Consider the following 24,393-nt stretch of genomic DNA (forward strand, 5'->3'; position numbering starts at 1 on the left):
GACAAAGTGGAAGTACTGCAAAAAATAAAATGTGGACTTTGGTTTAAGGCCGTGATGTTAAAAGGTTCTGTAATTGAAAATATGGACATTAATGAGAATGTCAGCTCAAACTGTCAGTATAAGCCAAGCACACAGTTTCACTGGGAATATTGCACAAATATATATATATTAATTTTATTTTAGGTCAATATCAGCCCGCAGCTGTCTGTGTAGCCTTTGATGGTTAGTATACATATGGGAGGTCCCCACGTCATTTTTTTTGAGAAGGGGAAGTGGGTGGTGCGGGTTCTCCCCTATACTAACCAATAAAGGCTAAGCAAATAGCTGAGCTGATTTTAATATCTTGGGAACCTTTATGGCTATTGGTTCCTTCCCAAAACATTAAACATCAGCCCCCAGCAGTCGTCTTTCCCTCAGCTGGTTATGAAAATTAAGGGGGACTTTTTTTTTTTTTTAATTTAATACACGCTACACAAACAGTGGGTGCTGACTACAAATCTCATCATTGTCGCCTGGTCGAGCTAATTGCAAGGAGACAAGGCAACAATGATGAGAGCTACATTCAGCACCTAGGAACAGCACTAAATGTACTGCTTTTCCCAGGCGCCGGTACGTGTCACACTGATGACACATGGATGTCATCCTACTTTTTCACCGGGGTTGTAGAGTCAGTAAGCCAAACCTCCTCCTCAATTTCCATAACACCGACTTCACCTGCTAGGGCTGTGTAGTCAGTAAGCCAAACCTCCGACTTCAGTTTACATGACATCGACTCCACCAAAACGAGAGTTTCAAAAAGTCTCATTATCAGCAGAGGCAGGATTACACTGGCAGGTGACAAAGCTATACACAGCTGATAACAGGTTCCAATCATAATAGGTGATGTAATACCTGACTCTACTCCCCCTCCCTTCACATTTACAGTACATTTGCACACGCTCAATAGATGCTTCAATACAAAGGATAGGGTCAGAGTTTGCTCATTGAGGAGATTAGTAGTTGTTTCAGGAAACTGGAAGTTAAAGGTTTATTCTCAGTTGTCTTTAGGCAGATTTTGGCTAGGAGTATGCATAATCCATACTTGTCATTCACGGTGCTGACACCGCAGTCACAGAGTGACTGCAGACTCGTTGCTTTAGACCGGACAACCCCTTTAAACACATTTCCTGGAATGCATCAATTGATCAGTCTTGGCCAGGGTCTGGAGGCAAAGCACTATGTAGACCAGGTGTACACTAGAAAAGCTCCCATTGCAGGAGAACAACAGCAGACAGACCGCATGAGAATAAGCACATTTTCAATTGACTTCCTTCATCTAACTACCAATTAAAACAATTTACGAACTTGAGAATACACCTTCAAAGTCTACAAAAGCCCCAGTGGCCAGAATGAAAATTGCAACATTTTTTATTTATTACTACATTTGTGACTCGTATGTATAAAACACAAACTCGATTTGAATCTATATTTTTCATTTACAGATTTATTTTCTGATGATCGCTTTCTCTTGCTGCAAAATGGAAGCAGCAATTAGACCACTAAGGCTGTGTGTCCACGTTGCGCTTTTTAAGCGTTTCCACAGCGGGAAGGCCGCTTAAAAAAACGCTAGTTAAAACGCATTCCCATGCAAGCCTATAGGATTCCGTTGCTGTGCCCATGCTGCGAATTTTTCCGCTGTTGAATCGCATAGCGGTAAAATCCCCAGCATGTCCATTAATTTTGCGGAATCGCGGCGATTCAGCCGCCATAGGATTGCATTAAAAAACGATCATTTTACACATGTGGCTGTGCCCACCATGCGTAAAGTGAGTTTCATGTGCGGATGGTACCCAGGGTCTGGAGGAGAGGAGACTCTCCTTTATGCCCTGGGTACCATATTCCTGTTAAAAATAGAATAAAAAAATAAGGATATACTTACCCTCTGTCGGCCCCCGGAGTCTTCCCGGTCCTCAGCAGTGCACGCGGCAGCTTTGCTCTCAGGCGTACTTCGCGTCAAAATGACCTTTGTGACGTCGCGGTCGCGTGACCGCTGCGTCATCAGATGACATTCTCGCAATGCATCACTGGGTACGGAACTTGCCGGCAGCGCCCCTGAGGAGATCGGGGAACGACAGGAGGTGAGAATATCCATATATTTTATTTTTTATTATTTTTAACATTCTATCTTTTACTATTGATGCTGCATAGGCTGCATCAATAGTAAAAAGTTGGTCACACTTGTCAAGCAATGTGCTTGACAAGTGTGACCAACCTGTCAATCACTTTTCCAAGCGATGCTTCAAATCCCTTGGAAAAGCGCCTGAATTCCTAAAAATGCTCGCATAACGCTTGTGTTTTGCGGGAAAATGCATGCGAATTCCACATGCGTTTTACCCACGGCGGGGAGTTGTGGAAATGCTGCGGACAATTCCGCAGCATTTCTGCAACGTGGGCACATAGCCTAAAGGTGTGATTACATGGGCTTTATCGCCTAAAAGGCTATGTGCTTAGTTTATGCTATCAGATTTACTTAAAAGGGAGTCTTGTCAGCCCAAACTTACAATATAACTAAATGACAATTAAAGTACATCTGAACTAATTCTGCTGACTAGTAGATACATGCTGAGACAAGCGATTAAGAAACCACAATAAGATGATGTAAGAGCACTGCAACTAGGTTCTGCAGAACTACAGGCAGCTGGGCGTCTCCTGACAATAAAAAGCAGTGGAAAGAAAATATAATGTGCAAGTGGCTGTGAGTGTGTGTTCTAACAGGGGATCATTAACAAGATAGATATTGGACTACACTTTTCAGAAAATTGTAGCAAAATGTGGCAATGTCAAAGCTACCACATATGGAATTAGCAGAGCTGCTGGTGCTGTGATTAAATGATATTAATAGATATAACCTGCCATTTGTCCACACATAAGATTGATAAAGGGTGATCCAAAGTTCAAAGTCATTTTCTTCCTACAGTGCTGTGCAAATTAATTGGGACAAAGCATTTTTTTTTTTTTTTAAGTAAAATCGCAAGTTGGTTACCAGTCAGTGAATCCAGTTTTAACTGCTTTGAACAGGTGTGAGTGCCTGTTCAAAGCAATTAAAACTGGTTTGAATCACTGACTGGTAACCAACTTACAATTTTACTTAAAAAAATGCTTTGTCCCAATTAATTTGCACAGCACTGTAAATGCCTTTCAATTTATTGCCATATGTAACATCCCTGCCGGCATCACTGCATGGCTTACCATCCCCTACCTGCCTTACATACCAACTTACTACTCCAGGCCATGCGGTGAGTTCTGCCTTCTGCCGGCTCCATGCTGTGTGCCTCTTGCGTCCTCTCTGCATACTTCCTTGCTGTGTGGATAGGGGGGCGGCGCCGGCATTCTCTGGCTCTTATTGAGTCAGTGTGCACCTTCCTGAGCTGTCCCTGGCCAATTGTCAAGAGGTCTCCAGTACTTAAGGTATCCTCACCCATAGGAGGATGCCTGAGCAACTATTTCCCTCAGTCAGTGTCTTGCTGCTGAGGTGCCAGGTTCTGTCCTGTTTCTGCCTTCTCTGGGGGCTGCATACCCAGATCTGTTTCTGTGTGCTTGGTGTTTTAGGTTTCTGCCTCCCTGAGGGCTGCATACTCAGGCCTGTGTCTTTGTCCAGTATTTGTTCCTGTGTCCGTCCTTCTGTGCACTGTGTCCTATTCCTGTATCTTATCCTGTTCCTGAACTTGTTTGAACTCAGTCCTAAACCTATGTCTGTTGGTCTCTTTGTCTGTGGCTCCTTTCCCTGCTGTGTCAATCCTTGTGTCCTCTCCGCCTGCCTGTGCTCCGCGCTTCCGCGGCTCTGTGCTCTTTGCGGTTCAGCTCGCTGCACTGCAACCAGCGACTGCTCTGCTAGTCGCTCCGCAACCTTGCGGTTGTGCGCCGTTCTCGTTCCGCTTCCTGCGTCTCTTTATCGGTCCCTGCTCCTCAAGTCTGAACAGGTTCCTACCTGTTCCCATACACTACTCTTACCTGTCCGTGTTACCGTCCTTCCAAAGTCCGTCCCTGCTTCTTCAGTCAGAACAGGTCTCTACCTATTCCATACACCACTCTTTCCTCAGTTCCTGCCCCTTGTGTCTCAGCCATGCCCGCCTGTCAGTGTCTCAACCGTGGCCGCCTGCCAGTGTCAGCCGTGGCCGCCCGCCTACCCAATCTGAGTATCAGCCGTGCTAACCTGCCTGTGTGCCAGTCGTGCCTGTCGCCTGCACCTGTCCTAGAGTTCCGTCCCCCAGTGGGATCAGTAGCCACAACCAGACATCACTCTGGAGTGGCACCTGGCAGCTACCTGCCGCACAAGCCTGACCTCACCATCAGAGGCTCCAGTGAACACCGAGGTAGCTGCTTAGTCACGCCCCTTCCAGGGTAGTCTGCTTTGTGGCACAGTGGGGCCACACCCCCCACGCTCGCACCAACCAGTCAGAGCTTTATAGCTCTACTAACACTAAAGTTCTATCAAGAGAGCAGCTCTGCCAGTAAGTGAGATTAAGGAAATTGCACTGCTCTGAAGAGTCAATTTGAGAAAAAATCTTTAACTTCCTGTTTGCTGAAACACAAGTACTATTCGCCACAATGCCTGCCATTTTCTTCCCGGATGCAAAGACACTGGAGAGGAATCAGGGGACCCTATTTCTCTCTCCTCTGATTTGTGATCACATCAGAGGTGAAATTAAATGGGAAATCAGGCTTTTTTTCGCGGTCGCTGTTATTCCGTTAACGGCGACTGCAACACTGGGGTCGGTAAAAACTGGCCCAAATCATGTACTCTGGGGTCTCAGCTACCCGAAACCCCGGAGAAATTCCAACTCTAGGGGGTGCTATACACTTATTTCTTGCAGTTAAAAAATGGTGCTGAGGCATAAGTACCCTTAATTGCCGCCGGCGTATCGGAGGTCGTTAAGGGGCAAGATTATGCGTTTCAGACAGTGCTGTGTCCGAAACGCAAAAATTATTGTTTAAATGTACTGTAAATTCTACCCTGCTGAAATATGGTGAACAAGTTTTATTCTGATTCGACTGGAAGCGTTAGTTTGTGATGTCTGCACTTCAAGCCAAACAGGAGGCCTGCTTTCTGTGCCAAGGATTAATTAGGGCCACATGGAGGGCGAGCTGGTGTATCCTGTGGATGTAATTAAATTGTATCCTGTGCATTACATTTTCTGCTGCATCTGAGGGGAGCTCTCTAAAATACAACACAATGGATGCAGACGTTGTAAAAAGGACGTCACTGCCATGAAAGATCAGCATATTTTATGCCATTTAACAATATTAGTTCACCTTACGGTAATCACCGAACTCAATATTAGCTGCGTCAAAGAATGCTCTGAAAACAGTAATCAGAAGGAAAAAAAAAAACCTGGAAACATAACGAATAAGAAAGGTGGAGGAGGTGCTAAATTAAAGCAATCATGGCTTTTGAGCTGTAATTGTGTTGTGTCTAATGGCGGCAGCACTAGACAAATTTCCATTTACTTGGAAAGATGTGAGGCCAGTGATCAGATACATGTGTCTACTACCACGATTCACATGAAGCAGATAAAACAGAATTTACTTGTAAAAGTATAGCAAGAAATGACAACATCATCCATCTTTAAACACCATTTTACAACTACCACAAAAGTTGTCTGCATTACTTATTTTGTAAGAAAAAGAAAAGCCAGCTCACCCATCCATAGGATCAATCAGCGTGTGATCGATGCCACTGCCAGGTTATGGTGAATACAGGAGAAGGGATCCAGCTTCCAATCCAAGTATGCAAAAAACAAGCTATTTTATAGGTAAATAATAAAAAATACATGCCAGAAAAAAGCAGATTCTCACCAACAATCTAAGGTGTGTGTGGGGGACTTGGAGATGAGATCACTAAGTCTCCCTTCCCCACACACCTTAGATTGTTGGTGAGAATCTGCTTTTTTCTGGTATGTATTTTATATTCTTTACCTATAAAATAGCTTTTTCTTGCATACTTGGATTGGAAGCTGGATCGTTTCTCCCTTCTCCTGCATTTCTTATATTAATAAAATTACTTATTTTGTTACAGCCAGTATCCTATCCCAGAGCTGCATTCACAATTCTGCGGCCTTCTTAGTCACCATCTTTAAACCTGTGACTGTACTGTAATATGTTGTAAAACACAGTCCAATACATAACTGGAGCTCAGCAAAGAGCAAACCGTGATGGAGATGTGCCAGTTCGCTATCCTGCCAACTGTTTTTAATATCAACCAGCAGAACTGGAAATTTAGCTCTGGACTGGAATAGATAAGTAATGCAATGTTTTTGCAAAGTCATTCAGAATACATCCTCCTTAACTTATATACACAATGGGCTAAGTATGCAACCGATCAGGGAACAACTTGTGCCACTCCAGCCGTGGTCGAAAACCCAACCCCCAACGTATCCGGACGGTGACAGACTTTGAGGCGACCATTAAGGCACATTGGGTGTTGAAGTTTCACAAAAGCCTGGGTGCTTCAGGTTTCTGATTCTTCAATAGATATATATAGGTATTTGAGAGACATGGCAATACCGTGGTACTCCTATACCCTCTTCCCTCAGCAGATTGACGACCAATTGAGCACCTGACCAGATAAAGTTGCAGATACATTAATGATTAGATATGTGTATATTTCAGACTTGTGGCAACCAACGTAACTGTCCCACAGATGTTCACAGACAAATGCTCTCAGCTGCATCCATGTGTCCAAGTACCAATCAAGTGAAGGTATGCAATAATATCGTGCTATTAGATTAGCATTCCCCATTGATGTCAGAAACTACTGCACTGATGACGCCTGCCCTGCACATGGATAGCAATGCGCCCTCCTGCCCTTGCGGTAACATCTGCATTACTCAATAGAGATTGTCACTTCTCTACAGCAGAGAGTGATGCACCTTAAGTGCTTCCCTACTGACTGATACTCAACATCCAGTCACATTGATTTTACTGCAAATACAGAACAAAAAAAAACAAACAATGTTTTTCCTATAAAGCCATGCACAAAGCCCCTCAATGGAGGTGTTTATTACGCCACAAACTTTGCATATTATTCATACCTTATGTATCACAGCTGGGAGTGCAGGATCCCTGCTGTCCCCTCGCCCACCGGGGATCTTCAACAGTGGGTGAGGGGCATCAGGAGCACCACAGAGGCCCGGGAACGAGGTGCCTGCAGCACTGAAGCTGGGGACTGCTACTCAAAGGTAAAATACTACTGCAAAAGAAAAGAATAGAAAAAAAAATTGGTTAAGAACAATTACACACAAAGGTTTCTTCACACTTGTTCTTTCTGCAGCTTAAAACTGAATTTGTAAAATCAGATTTAGGTATGGTAGCCATTATTTGTCGATACCAGGATCCTGCAAAAAAACAAACACCATCTCAGACCATCCCTAGGGAGAATTTTTAACACCCCAGGAAAAAAACAAACCAGAAAAAACTGCATTTTAAATTCCCGCAATTTTCCAGCGGAAAAACTAGCTATTTGCAGCATAATTAGCTTGCAGAATGCTAGCGTTTTCCAAGCGATCTGTAGCATCGCTTGGAGAACTGATTGAAAGGTTGGTCACACTCGTCAAACATAGTGTTTGATGAGTGTTAAACTTTTTACTATTGATGCTGCCTATGCAGCATCAGTAGTAAAAAGATCTGTTAAAAATAAAAAAAAAAAATGGCGTTTTTCTCACCTTCCGGCGTCCCGTGCAGCGTTCCCGATCATCGCAATGCTGCCGGCAGGTCCCGTTCCCAGTGATGCATTGCGGCAATGACCTTTGATGACGTCGCGGTCTTGCGAGACCACTATGGTATCGCGAGACGGCAACGTCGTCAAAGGTCATTGCCGCAAAGCATCACTGGAAACGGGACCTGCCGGCAGCATCGCTGAGGCCTGGTGACGCTGCGCGGGACATCAGAAGTTGAGAAGATGACGATTTTTTTTTTATTTTAATTCCATTTTTTACAGGGATATACCATCTGCAAATGTTCTGCTTACTTTTCGCATGGTGGGCACAGCCACATGCGGAAAGTAAGCAGAACAGTGCAATCCTATGGGTGCAGAATCGCCGCGATTCCACAAAATTAATGAGCATGCTGCGTATTTTTCCGTGATGTCACTCCGTGAAAATCCGCAGCATTAGCACAGCATTGCGGAATCCCATAGGATTGCATGGGATGCTGTTTTTTTGCGTTTTCACGGCAAAATAGAGCGTTAAAAACCACCGCGAAAACCCGAAAAAAAACGCAACGTGTGATCGCAGCCTAAGTCTGTACACCTGTACTCTGCCCTTACTGAAATCGTACTGGATCCATTGTTTTATTCTGTACTTTCAGAAATTATTCAAAATAAAATCCTTTATAGTCCAATTTATAAAATGGATGTAAAAATCACATGGGTTAGAAATGCAGTTGTGCTGACTTCCATGGGCAAATGTCAGCCACAAATCTGCACTCGAAAATGCAAGCTGCATTTTACCCTCGAGCACACACAATTCCACTTTATAATTGGAGAGTTCACAGTTTCAAAATGTAACCAAATCCCTGCCCTACAGATACGTATCCTATAATGGAAAAATGGAAGTGTAGATCTACTTTTTATAGTAATTAGGAATGTGTTGCACACAAGACTGTGATATTGGTTTCCAGCTTTTGCATACGGCCCTAGTTGTACCCATTTACACAGAGGTCTGATGACTTTCCAGTTCTATTTATCCTGCTATGGCTGCAGTGGGGAATTAACAAAATGCTCCTTTTACGAGGGCAAAAAAACAGTGAAAGCAAGCATGACAATATAAGAAGGGAATACTGGAGGGGAACAGGCGGTTGTTTCGTATCCAGCGATCAGCGATTGTGCAATTCTCGGGAATGTGAAAGTCAACATGATAGTTTGCCCCTATACAGCACGATGACCCCATTACAGAAATAGCAGGGATATTGTTATTAAAGGCACCATCACAAAGCTGGTCCAACACAAAAATGGTCAAACAAAACAATTCTCAAACTGTGTAAAGCCAGGCATACAATTCTGAGCAGTCAAAAAGACTGAAATAGACCTTTTCATCACACAAACAAGACTTATGGAGGAAGGTATACCGTACATACTCGAGTATAAGCCGACCCAAGTATAAGCTGAGGCCCCTAATTTTGCCACGGAAAACTGGGTAAGCTTATTGACTCGAGTATAAACCGGGTGTACGTTGTCCCCTCATCCCTGTCCTGCTCTGTGTGGCTCTGCCCCCTCCCAGTATGCATGGCTCAGCTCCCCCATCCCATCCTTCTATGTATGGCTCAGCTCTATGTGCTCCCCCCGTTCCCCCCCCCCATCCATACTCATCCTACTGTGCCATCGCTGAACGTCCCCTGCATCCTCTGTTGTCTTGGTGCGGCAGCTTCTTCCTGTGTTGAGCGGTCACGTGGTACCGCTCATTAAGGTCATGAATATGGACGCCACGCCTATGGGAGTGGAGTTGCATCCATATTCATGACCTTAATGAGTGGTACCATGTGACCGCTCAATGCAAGAAGAAGCTGCCAGCCCTGGGACAACGGAGGATGCACGGGATGTTCAACGATGGCACAGGAGGGAGAGTATGATATCCCAGCCACTGGCTCCTGCCGCCGTTCCCCTCCCCCACTGGTTTCTGCACAATGACTCGTGTATAAGCCAAGGGGGGCATTTTCAGCACAAAAAAAAATGTGCTGAAAAGCTCGGCTTATACACGAGTATATACGGTATGTGTGTCAAAAAATTGCTCTACTGTATATTTTTGGATTGGGGGAGGGGGGGTTGGCATCGTCTGGTCTTGTTATATTGTCTGGTCTTGTTAAATTTTAGTGATTGACAGAAAACCTGCTGATCACTACAAGCAAAGACTAGGCCACAGATCATTGTACAGACAGATCAAGAGTTTGTTGTAGCTTATGGCATTGCTGTCCACAAAGAGAACCTTAAAAAGGTTATCCATGATTGACATACAGAAAAGCATATAGAAAGCTGCCGTCTGAAGTCTCGATTGTACAGCCAGCTTAAGACAAATGCGGCTCTATGGGATTAATGCAATCTCATGATTTTCATTCATCCATCCAAACGTGAAGTGTGAAGGAAATGCGAGTGCCGTGTCAGCCTGCTCTTCCTTGGCATTCCATTCAATCAAGGAAATGAAGTCTGTCTGGGAAGGTCACATGGGGTGCATTAAGAGGTCTGGATACACATGATGAGAGCATTATACTGCCTCTGTACAAATCTCTGGTTAGACCGCACATGGAGTACGGTGTTCAGTTTTGGGCACCGATGCTCAGGAAGGATATAATGGAACTAGAGCGGGTACAAAGGAGGGCAACAAAATTAATAAAGGGAATGGGGGAACTACAATACCCAGAGAGATTAGCAAAATTAGGATTATTTAGTCTGGAAAAAAAATACGACTGAGGGGCGATCTAATAACCATGTAAAAGTATATAAGGGGACAATACAAATATCTCTCCGAGGATCTGTTTATACCAAGGAAGGTGACAGTCACAAGGGGGCATACTCTGTGTCTGGAGGAGAAAAGGTTTTTCCAACAACATAGACGAGGATTCTTTACTGTTAGGGCAGTGAGAATCTGGAATTCCTTGCCTGAGGAGGTGGTGATGGCGAACTCAGTCAAAGGCTTCAAGAGAGGCCTGGATGTCTTCCTGGAGCGTAACAATATTGTACAGTTGTTAGGTTCTTTAGAAGGACGTAGATCTGGGGATTTATTCTGACAGAATTTTATAGGTTGAACTGGATGGACTAATGTCTTTTTTCAGCCATGCTAACTATGTTACTATATAAGCTAATCCAAACAATAATAATTACTGTCCAAGGAAGATTAGGAAAAAGATTAGATTATGTCTAGAGGGGCCTTTACACATAGAGATATCGCTAAAGCGTCACCGATTTTGTGACGCAGCAGCGATATCGCTATGTGTGATACTTACCTCCGACCGGCTCCCCCGCTGTCTGTCGTTGATCGCGCAAGATCGTGCAGCTCCATTTCTCGTCAGGCGCTTCCTGCTGGCGCCGACGTGTGGACGCGGGCGGGAGGACATCAGGATCACCGCGTCTGAAAGGTAAGTAACGACCGCTGCCGCGTCGCTACATCGCTGTGAGATCTGCCTGTGTGGCAGCTCACTAGTGACCATTTAGCGATGCACCAGCGATCCTGACCGGGTCGTATCGTTGTCGGGATCGCTGGTGCATCGCTAAATGTAAAGGGGCCTTTACATTTCGAGATCACAAAAAAGGTAAGACCTTGGATTCCCCCCCCCTTCACGCTTATTAACAAGGCTCTATTACCACCTTACCCCTCAGCATTAGGCCACATGCACACGGTCAGTATTTGGTCATTATTTCACATCGGAATCTGTAAGCCAAAAGCAGGAGTGGGTGATTAATACAGAAGTGGTGACGTGTTTCTATTACACAAATACTGATGTAAAATACTGGCCAAATAGTGATTGTGTGAACGTGGTCTTAGGTGGACAGGTCTCACTAAGGCTCATTTAGACTGGCCCCAATTCTTGGTAAAGGCGCAAGTTCTTCTTGAGGGTTGCCTAAACTACAAAAGTTGGCGACAGACAATTTGCTAAACGTGCAAAGCAAAAAGAAAAAAAAAATGGTTTTCAGAAAACTTTAAGTGCAGAAAGTAACTTAAAAAAAACTTGATCACATAAATCCACCACATCTGGGAGACAGCAAAAAAGGAAATACAAAATAGTCCCACTGTGGTATCAGTGACCGCTAATGTGGCATGAAATATTCCCACTTCTCCATACACCCGTTAGTGTTGCCTCTCAGACAAGATAACCCCTCTACATTTCTGAGAGAGACGACACTTTCTACTACCCTTATTGAAGGCAACATACAATATGCACCCTGGCTAGGCACTGAGAGGCGATTGACTGGAATTAGGGTCACCTTACACAATTTTGATCAAAACTGTAAACCAAGTACCTCGCTTTACGAGTGCAGCAATAGTAAAATTCATGTATCTGGTAACTGCAGCATGTGGTTGTGTAGTGTTTGTATATACGTCTATGTATTGGCCATAGCATACAGCACATGCACCAGCACATCAATACTATAGAAGTGCTGGCCGTGTCTTAGGTTTTCTATTTCTACATTATCACAGTGTGAACAGAGAATTTGATGAAGATAGACAAAGAATGTTAAAACTTCTAAACCAAAACGAGGCTTTATTGGGATTCATCTGGCTCTTCCACACCCACACAAGCTATGGTGTTAAGTAATTAAATTTAAAAGGAATCGATTACCAGGTTTTTGCTACCGAATCCCAATTCTAGCGATGTAACACTTACTGGGCTGCTTGCTGTAGTATTGATAAAAAAAAAAAAAAAAAAAAAAAAAAAAAAAATCACAATTTTATCTACTGCAGATCTAGCAGTTCTCCTGAATGCTGTGCTCTGTATAACCGTTTCCTTGGCCCCCTTCTCGTCTCTCTCTACATAGCCCCAATTGGACAGACTATCAGCAGGTTTGGCTTTCATTACCATCTTTATGCTGATGACACACAACTATATACACCATTCCCCGACCTTACCCCCACCACTGTACTACAGAACGCCAGTGACTGTCTGTCCGCAGTCTCCAACATCATGTCCGCTCTCTAACTGAAACTCAACCTCTCCAAAACGGAACTTCTGCTCCCGCCATCTACTAACCTCCCTAAATCTGACATTTCCCTCTCTGTGGGTGGCACCATAACACCCCGGCAGCAGGCGCGCTGTCTGGGTGTTATGTTTGACACTAATCTCTCCTTCACATCCCATACACAATCTCTTGCCCGCTCTTGCCGCTTACACATAAAGAACATCTCTAGAATCCGCCCTTTTCTCACCATGGAAACAACAAAAAACCCTCACTGTAGCACTGATCCACTCCCGCCTGGATTACTGCAACGCTCAATTAATTGGCCTCCCCATTACTCGACTATCCCCTCTCCAGTCCATACTTGATGCAGCAGCCAGGGTCATCCATCTGGCTAATCGGTACTCGGACGCGTCCGCTTTTCGTCAATCATTACACTGGCTGCCCATTCATTATAGGATCCAATTCAAAGTACTTGTTCTCACCCCCAAATGTCTCCCCAGTGCAGCACCCCCCTACATCTCCTCCCTCATTTCTGTCCATCGGACTAACCGACTGATGCGCTCCGCAAACGACTTTCGACTAACCTCTGCACTAATCCGTACCTCCCACTTCTGACTCCAAGACTCTTCCCGCGCTGTGCCAATCCTCTGGAATGCTCTTCCTCAAGAATTTAGGACTATCCACAATTTGCACAGTTTTGGGCCCTCCCTCAAAACACATTTGTTCAGAGCGGCCTATCACATTCACTAATCAAAATCATTCTATGTGTAAGTGTGTGTAGCTCATTCACTATCTCCATCCATCCCTCACTCCCTCAAGATGGCTGGACCACCATTGTAAATACACACCTGTACTTTGTATCTCCCGCACCTCATTGTAGATTGTAAGCTCTCACAAGCAGGGTCGTCTTATTTTGCTTTAATTACTGTATTGTTAACGTTGTTACTTATGACTTGTGTTTTGAAACTGTTAAACTGTAAAGTGCTGCGGAATATGATGGCGCTATATAAAGATTATTATTATTAACCGTGCCCACACCACTGATTGGCAGCTTTCTGTGTGCAGTGTGCACTGTGGACAGAGAGAAAGCTGCCAAATCAGTATACAGAGCTCATGAATATGGAGGACTGCATGGCAGCAAGTTTACGAGACCTAATGAAAATCTGTTTTTATCAAAATGACACCAGTCAGCCCATGAGCGACATATTGCTGGAATCAGGGTTTCTGTCCCTACATTATGCTGCTCTCAGATTAGGTGACATTCCCTTTAATACAGAAGCCTGTGCTCCTCCTTTCTCATTTCCCTTCTCCTCCACTTGGTTTATTAGGATCTGAATGGCTCAAATGACACCTTAGACATCAGTGTCAGCTGCATTACTTATGTTATTCGTTTTAATCACAGATCTCAATGGTCTTACATCATTTGTATGTCTACGTTTCCATTATGCATAAAACTGGTAGTAGTATCAGCCCTCCTTGCGCACTTTTCAGGTTTCCAAATACGCGCGCAGACTTTTTTCATATAAACCGAAAAAAAAAATTGAAAGAACAAACATTAGACCCGTGATTTTTGGATGAAAGCAACACTATCCAGCTAATTAAAGAAACATACGGAGGGATCTGTATCTGAAACAATATACAGGTCCGTGTTTCCGAGGTCTGCACACCGACGAGAAAGTGATATCGGAACATGAAGTTTCAAGTTCAGATTCTAAAAATTCCCTCCAGGGTACTCTTACATAACTTCCCTGTCATTAGGTCAGAGGGATAAAAGGACGTCAGGCCATCTGACAATCCCTGCAGAGGCAACACAAGAGCTGCTTATTACCAGAACAGTCACTATCTAATCCACACGTGGAATTAGCGAATCATCAATGTGAGGAGCATCTGTTACCGTCTAATGGCGATATATTCTCATGGGTCTTTAGGGTCCTGACTATAGTAAGGCGTTGAGCGAATATCTTCGGGTCCCCGCTTATTTGGCAAGCTATAGCGCTTGCCGAGTAAGCTACAGAGAGAACCCGGCTTCCTGGATCGCGCCGGCTGATCAGCTGATCGCCGCCACAGCTGTGTGACAGTCACAGCACAAGCATGGAGAGCCCAACACACAGGCTCTCCATGCATGCGTCATGACTGTCAGACAGCCGTGACACATGCAGCTGTGGCGGCGATCAGCTGATCAGCCGGCGCAATCCAGGAAGCCGGGTTCTCCCTGTAGCTTACTCGGCAAGCGCTATAGCTTGCCGAATAAGCAGGGAACCGAAAATATTTTCTCAACTCTAGTCCTGACGAGGGCAGTCTACTTAAAGCTAGGAGGTTTGACCATCATTCTACTGCGCGGGTGGCCAGGGGACCCTGTGCAGGAGAAAAACAATGAAGAACACACCACCTTTGTATGCAGTTCGTTCACACAATCAGTGGGAACCCTAGAGGTTAGACCCCCACCAGTCATGTTATATCAACATGTCATAATTGCATGACATAGGAAAACTGTTTCAAAAGGATCTGCTGATAATATGGTGATAGATAACACCAGGAGCCTTCAGAGGTCTTGGAGAGTCCATGATTAACCCTGCATCAGGCACAAAAGGCCTGACAGGCACAACTCACACATTTTGGTATCCCCCTCCTCTCCAAGGCAGCAGGGGATCCCACCCTTTCCAGTACCTTCCTATCTTTAGGTATTGCTTCAGAGCCCTCCCACTCAGTTTTACCGTTGTCCTCGCGGAAAGCAGGTGTGACCTCCGTGGCTTGTCAGGCTCATTACGCCTGAAGGTTCTCACTTTCAAGGTTTTTATTTTTTCCCGATCAGAATTGTTTATTTTGCTTGTTTCATGAATGAATAATGCAAAGTTTGTGGATATTTTGTAGAAATTAGTAGGGTTTTCTTATAAATAAGAGGGTTTCCTTGGAAGCGGCCTATCAGGATACTTTTTGTTTTATTATGGTTATTAAATGGGCTTTTTTGCATCTGATTTTACGTACTCTCTTTCAATACATCCCTACAAAGGTCACTGAATACCTTTAGAGTTCAGAAATGGAGATAATTAGATATTATAGGTGGTTTTCTAACCTGTGCCTGAACTCCGGAGTGCCATTGTTGCACCTGACCCAGGGTTAAGCAGGTCATAGTAGTTTTTCTGGCACAAGGTGAACCTGTATAACAGGCTGGTCAGTGTACAAGAAGTCAGAGGAGGGGGTCTTCTATTAGCAAGAAGAAATCTGCTGCACAAAGCACCAATGTAAATCACCCATTCATTAGAATAGGTGTGTGTAACTCCTTTCTTGCAGGTGCTATGCGTGGCCCCCATAGACATATCAGCTGATCAGGAGTTCCAGCAGATGTCTCTAGAAACAAAACCCTTCACACACTATACTTTTTAATTGGTACCCGAAAATGTTTCTGCAGGACCTCTGGTTCTCTAGCATTGCAGGGTATAATGCCATGATAGGCAGGGCTGTGGAGTCCTGTTCACCTGCCCTAAAAACTGCTGTCCATGCCGAATATGGTAAAATAAAGGACTCTGGTTACACTGCAATCTGGTGAGTGCCTCATTTTTTTTTCCCTTTTTTTGCTCGATTAATGCTTCTTTTGATCATTTTGATCACTCTCCCATACAGTCACCGGCTGACATATCTAAGGGAGAACATGATCAGGAGTCCAAACTCTGACATACCCCAAATGACATCTCCCCCCCCAACAATCAGTTGGCCAGCACCCCCATACGCAATTAGATTGTCAGTGAAACCCATCAATATCGGTGGGTTCGGTTGACATTAGTCTACTGTGCATGGCGGCCTTAGGAAGGGTTAGCCGTAGTGATGAGCGATCACGCTCGTGTCCTAATCGTGTATTTTCAGGGTGATCGAAAAAAAATTCTCAGGTAGCTGTGGTTGCATGTCTCGCAGCTGTTTAACAGCCGCAGCACATGCAGTTTACGTGTTTGTTAGGCAATCCCTGCATGTGTTGTGGCTGTTCAACAGCCGTGGCGACTTGAGCATTTTTTTCAAGCACGCTGAAAACACTCAATTAGGCTGGTTTCACATTTGCGCTTTTGTGCGCTGCGCATCGTGCGCACCTATGTTTAACATGACGTGCGCATGGTCTTGCGCACACTTGCGTTTTCGTGCGCATGCGTTTGTCTTTTGCGCCAGGCGCGCCAGACGCAACATGTTGGATTTTTTGGTGCGCCCTGTCTCGGCAAAAAAACGCATGCGCACGCTTGCGCACGGAATGCGCAAAAACAACACATTGAAGTCTATGGGAACGCATGCGTGCGCATGGTCTTGCGCACGGTTGCGTTTTTTTGCGCATGCGTTTTTGAGTGAAACAAGTCTAGAATGTTCTCTAGACAATGGAAAAAATGTCACACCTAAAAACGCATGTGCATAAAAAAACGCAAACGCATGCAAAAACGCATGTAAAACGCAAGCAACGCTGCGTTTTTTTGACGCATCAGCGTGCGCATGATGTTAAAAAAACGCGCGTTTGTTTTGCGTTTTTTATGAGCACGATGCGCAGCGCAAAAAAACGCTAATGTGAAACTAGCCTTAGGACACGAGCGTGATCGCTCGTCACTAGGACTCAGCCGGTCTCACCAAAAATGGAGGGGCTCTCCCAACTTTAATGTGTATGGGCGCATAAGAGTCATTAGTTACCTTCTTAGAGGTATGATATTCCAGTGCTCCAGTTTAGTTCTGTGAAGAATATAAACTCATACCAGCAGGAAACAACAAGCTGACAGCTATACGCCGGGAATTTACCAGCTAAGTAACAGCATGCTAACCATTTGATAAGTTATTTCCTATATACTAAAGGTGCCCAATACACACGCAGGCATCTGTCATGTGGTTTCAATGGAAAGCAGCCGTGTCAGGTACTTTTGGAGGATGCTTAGCTCCTGAGAGAAAAAAAAAAAGTCAACTACTGAAATTCAGCACAGTTTCTTGGGGGAGTTGAAAGGCCGACATATACGAGGGTTAATGTCACCTTTAGAAGGGTAACCTTAAAGGGTTAATGTCACCTTTAGAAGTTACCACTTATACATGGGACAGGTGACAACTTGCTGACTGGCGAAGCTCCAACCACTGGGATCCCATCAGCCATGAGGATAACAACTTCTAAAGATGGGAAAAATCTCTTCAGGTGTAAGACGTCCTTAAAAGGGAACCTATCACCATGAAAACGCAGTCCACTCTGCAGACACCATGGTATAGAGAAGGAAGGGGAGGAGATTGATGTATAGTTTTGTATGAAAAGATTCAGTATAACCTGGGCTTATCTAATTATCTGCTCTTTCTGGGATTTTGGGGCCAGTGGGCGGTCTCATCAGTGACTGACTGCTATCTGTGTATATACACTTATACAAACTACATGGTCAGTCACGGATTAGATTTTAGGTCCAGTGGGCGGGCCTATCAATCACTGACAGCTATCTGTGTATGTACTCTTATACAAAGTACATGGTCAGTCACAGATTAGATTTTGGGGCCAGTGGGTGGTCCTATCAGTGACTGACCGCTACCTCTGTATGTACTCTTATACAAAGTACACGATCAGTCACGGATTAGATTTTAGGTCCAGTGGGTGGTCCTATCAGTGACTGACAACTACCTGTTTATGTACACTTATACCAAGTACACGGCCAGTCACAGATTAGATTTTGTGGCCAGTGGACGGTCTCTTCAGTGACTGACAGCTACCTGTGTATGTACTCTAATCCAAAGTACATGGTCAGTCACTGGTTAGATTTTAGGTCCAGTGGGCAGTCCTATCAGTGACTGACAGCTACCTCTGTATGTACTCTTATACAAAGTACCCGGCCAGTCACAGATTAGATTTTGGGGCCAGTGGATGGTCTCTTCAGTGACTGACAGCTATCTATGTATGTACTCTAATACAAAGTACCCGGCCAGTCACAGATTAGATTTTGGGGCCAGTGGATGGTCTCTTCAGTGACTGACAGCTACCTCTGTATGTACTCTTATACAAAGTACCCGGCCAGTCACAGATTAGATTTTGGGGCCAGTGGATGGTCTCTTCAGTGACTGACAGCTATCTATGTATGTACTCTAATACAAAGTACCCGGCCAGTCACAGATTAGATTTTGGGGCCAGTGGATGGTCTCTTCAGTGACTGACAGCTATCTATGTATGTACTCTAATACAAAGTACCCGGCCAGTCACAGATTAGATTTTGGGGCCAGTGGATGATCTCTTCAGTGACTGACGACCAGAACGAATCAATCACTGGATACATTATTGCAGCTGTGTGTATTTTTTGCTGAAACCCTACAGGAAGAACAGTTTGGGAAGCTGAGAGGAGACTGTGTGTTTCGGATGTCTAGTCCACGGCCTGTGCTGACGGCTGTTCCCCACGACTGTGTGTATAAGGAGAGACCTGTCAGTCTGGGGGAGACGCAGCCTGGGACCTGCCCTGATCGAGTTATTTGAGCTGCAATGTTCCTGGCTGACTTTTCAAAGCATGTTTCTCTGAAATGTCCAAGTGCTTCAGAGTAAACCATGCAGGTAATGCGAGCCGCATCAATCAGCTCCTGTAACGCACCATCCTCCGTGCCAACGCCGCTTATATTTAGTCACCAGACACCTAGAATTACTCAATGCCCGGAAGAACCACGGACAAAACTCAAGAAGTCATCATTAGTGTTGGTGCGAAAACAATCCATCCTGTGAGTGGTAACAAACCCAAACATTACCATCCAGGCACTGCAGTAAGTCGGCAGTGGGGAATGAGCCCATGGGGGTAACGTCAGAGCGGCGGCATGTCAGCGGTCATCTGACAGGTGATTAGATGGCTCTCCTGCGTTACATGCAACACTGCCCGGGCCCCTGAGGGCCGCAGACACACACCAAGGAAAACACTGAGCTGCCAGGTGATCAGATTGCACTGCTGTACCGCTGCCTGCTACAAATGTGACCCGCCACCTCAGGGTAGGGTTACACCGGGACCAGTCACAGGTTGTGTCTGCAGATACAGTGTGTCCGCATGAGCACACAGTGTGTCTGTCTATGGGAGCACATACAGTGTGCATTTGCGTATACAGTGTCAGAGTGCGTATACAGTGTCAGAGTGCGTATACAGAGTGGGTGTCCGCATGAGCATCTACAGTGTCAGTGCATATACACAGTGTGTGTGTCTGTGCAATTACAGTGTGCATCTGTGTATACAGTGCGTGTATATATACTTTAACCCCTCCTCTGCCGGGCCCCCTTCCCAGCTCGTGTCTATGCGGTTCCTCCCCACCAGTGTCCGCACCTGTCCTGCGGGTCTATCATTCTCCCCGCGCCGTGTCCTGCTCTGTTCGGACGCTTCTGTGTGCTCGGGCCCGATCTCGCTCCGCTTGGTCTCGGCCCGTCCTGCGCTCGGGTGCTGGGCTAGGTATAGAAGTCTCTGGCCGGTAACCGCGCGTCTTCTGAGCTTTCCTGGTGACACACATAAACCGCATCCGGCCCTGCGGTTCCCCGGTGCTGAGCGCCAACAGCCGAACTCCCCTCCGCCGCTAAACAACTCCGCTCGGTTACTGACCTCGCTCCGCCCCCTCTGTGGTCGAGAACCTTCCCAGACCACGCCCTCCTTGGACGTCAGGCCGCGCTGGGACGCGTGATTGCTCGCGAGTTGCTATCACTCTTGGCCTCGCTTTCATCCTGAGCTTCCGCCTTTCTGTTGTTGTTTTGCGTTCCGACATCTCCAGGGCACGCCCATCCCCACTGAAGACAAAGGGGCGGAGCTCTGGTGGAGGAGGTGATGATGACTGGGTCGTCAGATGTGATAGGGTCAATGTTGTGGACTCAGGCTGCCTGTAGTCAGTCATGTCCTGGGCTCTGTGCAGGCTGTCTGCAGTGCAGCTTTCCTCACAGGCGTCTGTACCTGCTCCCCTCATTGCGCTTGCACGTGTATGTCCGTGTGGGAGCAATGGCCGCTGCCTCAGAGGAGACCTGTGGTACTGGGGGTCTGTCAGGCCACAGGCTCACTGCTGCATAACCCCCATTACACCTCCAGAGCCAAGTAGAGGTTACCCTTCTGGCCTCCCTGGCCTGGTGTAGGAGCAGTCAGTGCGCCATTGTATGCAGAGGCATCGCCATAGGTGACCGGTGCGGCCGTCTGTTATATAGCGGCATCGTTATACGGTATGTCAGCCGCAGAGAGACCCTCATAGCAGTGCTCTTGTAGTCATTTACGGGGGTGGTAAATTGGCAGTGTGGGAAAGAAGTTGTAAATACAAGTAATTTACTGCTTCTTGAAATTTGAGCTAGTACCACTATTTTGTTCTTTGGTTCATAGCTGTCTCCCTTGGAGACCGACCACCACTGCGAGACAGCAGGACGTGTGCCCTCCTACAAGCACTGCGAGACAGCAGGACATGAGCGCTCCTACAAGCACTGCGAGACAGCAGGACATGTGCGCTCCTACAAGCACTGCGAGACAGCAGGACATGTGCGCTCCTACAAGCATTGCGAGACAGCAGGACATGTGCGCTCCTACAAGCACTGCGAGACAGCAGGACATGAGCGCTCCTACAAGCACTGCGAGACAGCAGGACATGTGCGCTCCTACAAGCACTGCGAGACAGCAGGACATGTGCGCTCCTACAAGCATTGCGAGACAACAGGACGTGCGCTCCTACAAGCACTGCGAGACAACAGGACGTGCGCTCCTACAAGCACTGCGAGACAACAGGACGTGCGCTCCTACAAGCACTGCGAGACAACAGGACGTGCGCTCCTACAAGCACTGCGAGACAACAGGACGTGCGCTCCTACAAGCACTGCGAGACAACAGGACGTGCGCTCCTACAAGCACTGCGAGACAACAGGACGTGCGCTCCTACAAGCACTGCGAGACAGCAGGACGTGTGCGCTCCTACAAGCACTGCGAGACAGCAGGACGTGTGCGCTCCTACAAGCACTGCGAGACAGCAGGACATGTGCGCTCCTACAAGCACTGCTAGACAACAGGACGTGCGCTCCTACAAGCACTGCGAGACAACAGGACGTGCGCTTCTACAAGCACTGTGAGACAGCAGGACGTGTGCGCTCCTACAAGCACTGTGAGACAGCAGGACATGAGCGCTCCTACAAGCACTGCGAGACAGCAGGACGTGTGCGCTCCTACAAGCACTGCGAGACAGCAGGACGTGTGCGCTCCTACAAGCACTGCGAGACAACAGGACGTGCGCTCCTACAAGCACTGCGAGATAGCAGGACATGTGTGCTCCTACAAGCACTGCTAGACAGCAGGACATGTGTGCTCCTACAAGCACTGCGAGACAACAGGACGTGCGCTCCTACAAGCACTGCGAGACAGCAGGACGTGTGCGCTCCTACAAGCACTGCGAGACAGCAGGACATGAGCGCTCCTACAAGCACTGCTAGACAGCAGGACGTGTGCGCTCCTACAAGCACTGCGAGACAGCAGGACGTGTGCGCTCCTACAAGCACTGCGAGACAGCAGGACGTGTGCGCTCCTACAAGCACTGCGAGACAGCAGGACGTGTGCGCTCCTACAAGCACTGCGAGACAGCAGGACGTGTGCGCTCCTACAAGCACTGCGAGACAGCAGGACATGAGCGTGCCTACAAGCACTGCGAGACAGCAGGACATGTGTGCTCCTACAAGCACTGCGAGACAGCAGGACATGAACACTCCTACAAGCACTGCTAGACAGCAGGACATGAGCGATCCTACAAGCACTGCTAGACAGCAGGACATGTGCGCTCCTACAAGCACTGCTAGACAGCAGGACATGAGCGCTCCTACAAGCACTGCTAGACAACAGGATATGTGCACTCCTACAAGCACTGCTAGACAGCAGGACATGAGCGCTCCTACAAGCACTGCTAGACAGCAGGACATGAGCGCTCCTACAAGCACTGCTAGACAGCAGGACATGAGCGCTCCTACAAGCACTGCTAGACAGCAGGACATGAGCGCTCCTACAAGCACTGCTAGACAGCAGGACATGAGCGCTCCTACAAGCACTGCTAGACAGCAGGATATGTGCACTCCTACAAGCACTGCTAGACAGCAGGATATGTGCACTCCTACAAGCACTGCTAGACAGCAGGACATGCGCTCCTACAAGCTCTTTTTTATTCAACACATAACTGTTTTGAAGCTGCAGCATCTTCTGCACTGTGCTTAAGGGTTGCCCTCCCAGGGCTGTGGGGTACTCGGTACCGGGCTGGTGTCAGGGGGATGTGTCACAGCAGCAGCGACCAGGTCCGTGGCCCTGGGCGCCCAATTAAATGGCGGAATGTATATGTAGTTAATGGAATGGAATAGTTTGTGACGCCACCTGTGGTGCTCGGCAAGGGAGGTGTTAAGCCGACGCAGACAGATCCTCTGGGACAGATGGTAGGATGCAGCAGTGATGGTATAGCCCTCCACAGGCAGGGCTGATGTCCCAGGGCAGTGTAGTAATGGTTGTGGAAAGGCGCAGGCAATGTAAAGAATGGTACCCAGATGTAGCGGTGCAGAGCAGGTTGGCGCAAGAATGTATGGAGGACACCGAGGCTTGCAGTTCCAAAGCTTTACTCACAGTCTGCGGTACACAAGGATGCCTGCCTCCGGGCCAGAGACTCAGCCAACCTCCAGGCCAGATGGAAAGCTCCTCTCCAACATTCCGCCAACATGTACCTTTCCTGAACGACTCCTCTATTGCGCCTTAAGGTGTGAAGATCCCCAGTACCGTGGTACTCTGGAGTTCCTCCTGTCAGATGTTCCTAACAATTCTACTCGTATGGCAGACAGCTGTAGCCTCTCTCGGGGACTCCTTTCTCCGGAGTCCTGGCTCTATTCAATTGCTGTTGTGTCCCAAGTCTTAGTTGGGAGTAGTGCATTTACAGCCAACTACTCCACCGGTGTCTGCTGCAGAACAATAAGTGTCCATACAACCTAGGGGACCGGGGACCGGGCCCCGGCCTTGCGCTGAGAACCTATAGGCAGGGTTCCTCTTCCAACCCACGTCTCCTCTCTGTTCTCCTACTCCTTCGTTCTGTACTGATCCTTCTCTCTCTTATGGAAGCTTAGGTTGCAGTTCTACGTCTTTCTCCTTCTGTTCCTTTCCCGTGCCATCTGGCTCAGATCACTGAGGCAGCTGCAGCACTCCTTCCTCCATCCCTTCTTCCAGGGATCCCAACTCATCCCGAGTGGCTTCCTTCCTCACTGACCTCCTGTCAGACTCCCCTCAGACTGACCTGTCATCCTACACTTTCCCAAACTCCACCCACCTCCCAGCACATCCAGTGTTCCATGCAGGGAACCACCAGAGGTGCTCTGCTACTCTCTAAGCACTGAGCCGCAATGTGGTTGTGCAGAACTACCTTGTTGTGTGGGGTGCGAGTGTTGGAGCGTGGAAAGGAGTTCCCACCTTACCTGGATGGTGGGGCACTACACCTTAGGAGAAGGTGCAGTACCTCTGTGGCGACTGAGCCTCAGGGGCGCCACACTTACAAGCTAGAAAGCCAGGGTGGTCGGTCTCTTAGGCAACAGACTGTAAACAAAAGGAGAACAGATCTCAAGAATGGCGTTAATCCACAGTAAGTTACCAAAGTTCTCTTTTTGCAGATGCTAACCCTCTGTGTAGATGGGAATAAGCCTTTTAGTGTAGGTGCAGCATTGTTGGTGCAATGAAGTGACGTCATCACACCACTTGATGTCATCCAGAGCTCTGGACCTCGGGTACACCACAGGCATATCGCAGGTTGCGTCTCACCAGAGTAGGTGGCAG

At 46.9% G+C, this 24,393-nt stretch overlaps 1 protein-coding gene across 2 annotated transcripts in view; it reads right to left on the reverse strand.

The window, feature by feature from the left end:
• Positions 1–20,327, reverse strand: part of OAZ2 (ornithine decarboxylase antizyme 2) — a 32,825-nt gene extending 12,498 nt beyond the window's left edge. The window contains exons 1-2 of one of the 2 annotated variants that reach the window (XM_073579569.1): positions 20,191–20,327; positions 7,071–7,228 (exon numbers count right to left, since the gene is read on the reverse strand). The gene's annotated coding sequence lies outside the window, so the exon portion shown is untranslated. Of the gene's footprint in view, positions 1–7,070; positions 7,229–19,920 lie in introns of both variants that reach the window. The other variant, XM_073579568.1, reaches the window with a different exon arrangement.
• Positions 20,328–24,393: the final 4,066 nt, after the last annotated feature.

Source organism: Dendrobates tinctorius, unplaced genomic scaffold, assembly GCF_039654945.1.
Source record: "Dendrobates tinctorius isolate UK_male_01 unplaced genomic scaffold, ASM3965494v1 ptg000062l, whole genome shotgun sequence".
Lineage (NCBI taxonomy): Eukaryota > Metazoa > Chordata > Amphibia > Anura > Dendrobatidae > Dendrobates > Dendrobates tinctorius.